Below are 6,693 nucleotides of genomic sequence, written 5' to 3' on the forward strand. Positions count from 1 at the left end.
GCAACAACAACTCGGAGCGACGATCACCGCCATTGTGCCTACCTTGATCCAGGGGATTAGTGCGTGGATTGTGGGCGGCCAACAGGGGCCACCCCCGATTCCTAGCTTCACGGCCAGCAACTCGCAGAACGCAATGGCGGGGCCATTGGTGTCTCCGGCGGAGGCGGCACGGGAGCTTAATGCACCCGGGTGTACGCCGGCCGGCACCTCTGCAGCAAGCGGCCCCTCCGTCAACTGCACGCCCGCCGTTGGCGGTGCCTCGACATTCGCCGAGCTCGACGCCATCATCACGGTAACTAATTAAGCCTCTCTCGGCCGAGGACTTCATCTCCTTGCCTTTGACTGGGCATCCCTGACGCCCTACATGTTTTCGCAGGGCGCCGCCGATGTTCCGTGCACTCTCCTGCACTTCGTGAACAACGAGTTGGTCGATGTCGCCAAGGGCAAAATCGTTCAACCGGGCAACCCCTTGTTCCACGGTACCCAGATGCCACCCAACATGTTTAGGGTTCAACTGGTTCGGGTGCTGCCAGGCTGCGACGAGTTGTTACCTCCGATTCGACCCGTCGGGGCCGACGATGATGACGTGATGACCCTCAGCGCTTGCCTGAGCTGGCCCCTACTTTGGCCGAAGAGCCAGATTCGTTTGGGGGCGGGGGACACCACCCCAAAGACAACACCGCCAGTCGTGCCGCCGCCAAGTCGGCCCCATGGCAAGACCGCCGCAACGGTGCCGGACATCCCTATGCCACTGGATCCAAACATGCATATGGCACAGGATCAGAATGACGACGACGACCATACATTTGCCAACGTCGATCACTACTTTGCCGATCATGGGTACGGTGGCGACTTCATGGGGCCTCCTTCTCAAGAACCCAACCCAACAAAAGACGTGCGCGATCTAGCTGGTACCGCGGAGAAGCCAAGTTGCAACAGGCGTCGTCTGCAGTTCAGCTCTTAGGAAACGCCTCCAGCTGCCGACTTCACCGAGCCTCAGATAGGCGAGGTGCGAAATATGATCAGCCCCAACACACTCAAGAAGGCGGTCTGTGAGCAGAACTTGGTCCCATTACAGGAGAAGAAGAAGGCACTCAAAAGAAAGACTAACAAGGGTGCGGGCCAGCCGGCACCGAGTACGATCCATGCTCAGGACGGGCCACCTTCACCTGAGGATATCTCGAGGAGGGTGCATGTGGCGGGTAGGCCGATGCTACCGAGAAATATGCTCGATGCTGCAACCGGTGCTATGCGGAGTCTGCATGACAGTGTTCTTTCTTTGGAGAAGCGGCGTCTCGGAGAGAAGGATGTGGCATACCCGGTTTTTGCGGCCAAGGTGCCAGAGGGCAAGGGCTTTGTGGATAACTCCATCGGGGGTACGATCGTCCTACGGTTTGATGACATCCACGCTATGTTGAACCTTCATCCGCTGCACTACACCTTCGTTCGTCTATTTTCGCTGAGTATGGAGATGCGGATCATTCGCGACAAGACCCCGGACATCGTGATAGTCGACCCCTTCTACATGCGTGCCAAGATCTTGGGCAGCGCTGGGGACCGGCAAGTCGCGAGTTCTTACCTCGAAGGCGTCATTCTAGCAAACCAAGATAAGGATAACTTCCTCGTGCCTTACTTTCCCGAGTAAGTCCTCCCCTCAACCGCCCCGTAACATATGAATTCTTAGATTTCGATCGTTTTTCTTTTAACATTCCATGTTTTCTGCAGTGACACACATTGCACGCTCATCCTCCTAAGCCCCAAATATTCCATGGCCACGTATTTCGACCCGGACCGTCAGTCGAACGTAGACTACACAAATGTCAAGAAGGTTCTTGATGATGTTCTCCCCGGCTACGTCAAATCTGGAGGCACCTTCACCAGGCCTATTCGTAAGTACGGCAAGCATGTGTTCTCCCACAATACGACGTTCTGCTGCGTCAAGCAGCCGCCTGGCGGTCAGAAGGGTGCCTACTACGCCATCCATCACATGCGGGCGATCGTACGGGACCATCATCACCTTCTGCTACCGAGTAGACTCAAAGATTGGGCCGCGAGCGTGTCGGCAATCCAGGACGCGGACATCAGACAAGAATTCTTTCGCATCCAGTCGGAGTTTGCGAAAATCATCCATCAAGATGTCCTTCGTACCTCGGGGCAGTTCTACCTCAGAAATCAACCGTCCAACAGTGACATCGACACAATCCTACAAATGCAGGCTGACAACGCCCGTTCTTTCATGACTCCCACGATAGACGGCGGCTTCATCCACGCTCCGGTCCCTTGAGTCTCATGTTGTAATTAAACTTTAATGAACTTGTAGTATGTCTCTTTGGTTTCGAGAGTCGTTCAACTTAAGATGTAATCGATGCTATTAATGTCTTGCTTTTCTCTTCCGATCGTTCTGTTGCATACTTATATATTGCTTATGTATTGTCTGTGAATTGGTACTAATGTTTCGTTTGGCTACTGCATAGCGATGCCGTGGTATGTCGTGTACAAGGGTAAGGTTCCCGGAGTCTACGACGACTGGGAGGAGTGTCGGAGACAGGTTCACCGATTCAGTGGTAACAGTTACAAAGGGTACGCCACTAGGGCCGAGGCCGAATCTAGATACGCGCGCTATCTAGCGGGAGAGGGGAGGGAGCGTTGGAGGAACCGGATGAAGACGAGTTTCATCGTGATGATGCTCATCGTGATGACCGCAGCTCTCTTCTATGTGATGGTAGTTTAGATGATCGATATCGACTTGTAATGTGAAGACAAACTCGCGGTCTCGAGACTTGTAATATAATGTTCTATCTTTGTTCGGTCTTTTCAATTCGGAGACTAATATGATGACTTGTATTCGGAGACTAAAATGATGAATTGTATTCAGAGACTAATCTTCTATTGTATTCGATGAATCTGTTGTTGATGTGCGCTGTCTATATTTTGTCCAATTATACATTTTGTAACCTGTGCAAAAAATAGAAAATTAAAAAAATAAAAAAACCTAATATTCATACTAATGGCGCATCACATCATAGTGCGCCATTAGTATGCCAAAGGATACTAATGGCGCATCATCAAAGATTGCGCCATTAGTATGCCGAAGTTACTAATGGCGCATCTTGCCGTCGTGCGCCATTAGTATGCCAAAGCACCTGGGTATACATGGCCCCCTGGGAGGCATACTAATGGCGCACTGTTGTATATACTAATGGCACATCCGGGGTGCGCCATTAGTATAGCAGATACTAATGGCGCACCTGTGGTGCGCCATTAGTAAAATATACTAATGGCGTGCTACTAATGGCGCACCACTAATGCGCCATTAATGGCCAAATTAGGTGCGCCATTAGTAGGCCTTTTCCTAGTAGTGAGGAAGGGGATGCTGGTTGGCCCAATGGGGAAAACGAGGAAGGAGGAGGCGGCTTCGGTTGGCTGGTGGATCAGGGTGGATCCCGATGGGGATTTGGGAGATGAGTGCGGCGGCGGCGGCAGGGACAAGTCCCTAGATTTTAGGGTTTGCCCAAAATAGGCTATTGGTTGATCTATAAATAGCAAAAGGGCTAAGTTTAGGGGCATTTGGACCCTCCGATCTTAATTGGACGGTCTCGGATAAATAGGCTAGGGAGATCAAATAATAAAACAGAGTTGTTTTGTAGATGTTTGGGGATGATCCGGACCCAGCGGTGACGACTGTCCGGGTCGGGTCCGGGACAGCTTTTCGGATGCGCGCGCGAGGAGGGGCGCGGGCTGACGAGAGAGGTTAGGATGGGCCTGGTGGTAGGTAGTGGACTGTGAAGAGAGAGGGGGAATGCAACCCGGCAACCGTTTCCGGAGACAGGAAACGTTCGGTACTAGACCAGCTATACTGCCGCTATAGTTATCCATTGAGGCGTCAAACGAACTCCGAAAGTGACGAAACTTGGTAGGCGGCCTACCTACAACATAAAAACACCACATGCCAACTTTCAACCCATTCCGAGAACATTTTCTAGCCACTTATAAAATAATATTTCGGACATGCCGTGGGCGCGTGCGAGTGTGTCTGAGCTTAGAACGGACAACGAAGAGAACAAGGAGACCGGGACGGATGCAAGTTTTGAAAACATGCAGATGCAAAGCGGATGATGACATTGCAAGATGCAACACGCAAGCAAATGACAAGACAACAACAACGAATAACTGGAAGACACCTGACGCAACGGTCTCGGGGCGTCACACCACTATTTCAGAAGAGGATCCAATTGATTGTGTGAATAAAGTTGCTATCTATGATGATTATTATGATGGAGTCTATGCCATAAAGAACAATGATAACCATGAAACTTGTCATCAAGATTTTAATTTTCAATTGGATTATGCCTCACATGATAGTTATTTTGTTGAGTTTGCTCCCACTATTCCGAATGAGAAGAATTTTGCTTATGTGGGATTAGTGAAATTTCTATGCTTGTGGATCATGAAAAGAATGTGTTATGTGATGGTTATATTGGTAAATTCATTCATGATGCCTCTAAAAATTATTATGAGGGAGGAATATATGCTTGTAGGAGTTGCAATAATATCAAGTTTCCTCTCTATGTGTTGAAAATCTTGAAGTTATATTTGTTTTGCCTTCCTATGCTAGTTGATTGTTGCTCCCATAAGTTATTTGCTCACAGAATCCCTATGCATAGGAAGCGAGTTAGACTTCAATGTGCTAGTCATATTCTTCATGATGCTTCTATTATGTTTCAATTCTTATCTTTTATATGAGCATCAGTGAAATCATCATACCTAGCTAGAAAGGTATTAAAGAAAAGCGCTTGTTGGGAGACAACTCAACATTTATACCTACTGTTTTTGTGTGTTAACATGATTAAGATACTGTATTAATCATGTTTTATAGCTTTTATTTCAATAAAGTTCCAAGTAAGACCTTTGGGATGATCTATGGTGATAGTTGATTTGATCTTGCTGAAAAACAGAAACTTTTGCGCTCAGGAAAACAATTCTAATTTCTAACTGAAGCGTGATAAAATATTGATTCTTATTGCAGAAGATTAATAAACAAATTTCTCAGGATTTCCTAATTTTTCAGGATTTTTGGAGTTAGAGAAGTATTTGAGAGTTACAGATTACTACAGATTGTCCTATTTTTGACAAATTCTGTTTTTGATGCATACTTTACTTGTTTTCTAGTTTCTATGGCTTATATTGCTTAATATAAATTGTAGAATGATAGGGTACATTAGGCATCATGTGAGAAAAACTATGAATCTTGTCTTGACAGTACCTAAGTGGTGATTTGCTTTATTATACTAACAGAGCTTACGAGTTTTCTGTTAAGTTTTGTGTTGTGAAGTTTTCAAGTTTTGGGTAAAGATCCGATGGACTATGGAATAAGGAGTGGCAAGCGCCTAAGCTTGGGGATGCCCAAGGCACCCCAATGTAACAATCAAGTACAACCAAGAGCCTAAGCTTGGGGATGCCCCGGATGGCATCCCCTCTTTTGTCTTCATTCATCGATAACTTTACTTGGAGCTATATTTTTATTCACCCCATGATATGTGTTTTGCTTGGAGCGTCATTTTATTTTATTAGGATTTTCCTGCTGTTATTTAGAGTAATGTTTTGCATATTTTAGTTCAATAAAAAAAGTCAAGTATAGCCTTTACCATGCTTATTTTGCAAGTCCATATGTTGCTGTTTTAAAAATAGAAAGTTTGCTGTTATGTTTGAAATATTTCTGAATAGTCAGAACATGATAAAATCTTGAAATTTTTACACAATGAGCAACAAAAAATTATCAAATAATTTTTACAGACTGTTCTGTTTAGACAGATTGCTGTTATGTTTGCATTGTTTGCATATGTTTTGCTTGTTCAATGATTCTATTCGAGGATAGGACTATTAAATATGCAGGCATTTAGTATTCAATGTCAAATAATAATTTTTGTGATTTTCTACAGTAGAGAATGCTAAGGTTTTGCATGGATTTATACTAACTTATCTCACGAGTTCTTGTTGAGTTTTGTGTGGATGAAGTTTTTAAGAATTACGGAAACCGCGATATGAAAGGAATTAAGGAGACACAAAACCTCAAGCTTGGGGATGCCCAAGGCATCCCTAATTAATATTTCAAGAAGTCACAAGCATCTAAGCTTGGGGATGCCCCGGTTGGCATCCCACCTTTCTTCTTCAACAATGATCGGTCAGTTTTGGTTGAACCTAAGTTTTTGCTTCTTCACGTGATATGTGCTATCCTTGCAATGTCATTTTATTTTGTTTTGCTTACTGTTTGAATAAAGTACTTAAGATTTGAAATCTTATTTATGAGAAGGATTCTTCACATGGTTACATAATTATTCGACTAACCTATTAACCTAGAGCCCAATGACAGTTTCTGTTTTTCCTTGTTTTGAGTTTCACAGAAAAGGAATATCAAACGGAGTTCAATTGAGCTGAAACTTTTTGACGGTTGTTTTTGGACCGAAAGAAGCCCATGGAGTACCGAAGTTGGGCCAAAAGAGTCACGAGTCATCCACAAGGGTGGAGGGCGCCCCCACGCCCCTAGGGCGCGCCCTCCGACCTTGTGGTTGACTCGTGGAACCCTCTGACTTGTTCTCGACGCCAACACCTCTTATATATCCCCAAACCTCCAGAACAGAACCTAGATCGGGAGTTCCGCTGCCGCAAGCCTCTGTAGCCACCAAAAACCAATCG

The sequence above is a fragment of the Triticum urartu genome, chromosome 2A (assembly GCF_056163025.1).
Source record: "Triticum urartu cultivar PI428250 chromosome 2A, HENAU_Tu73, whole genome shotgun sequence".
In the NCBI taxonomy this organism is placed as follows: domain Eukaryota; kingdom Viridiplantae; phylum Streptophyta; class Magnoliopsida; order Poales; family Poaceae; genus Triticum; species Triticum urartu.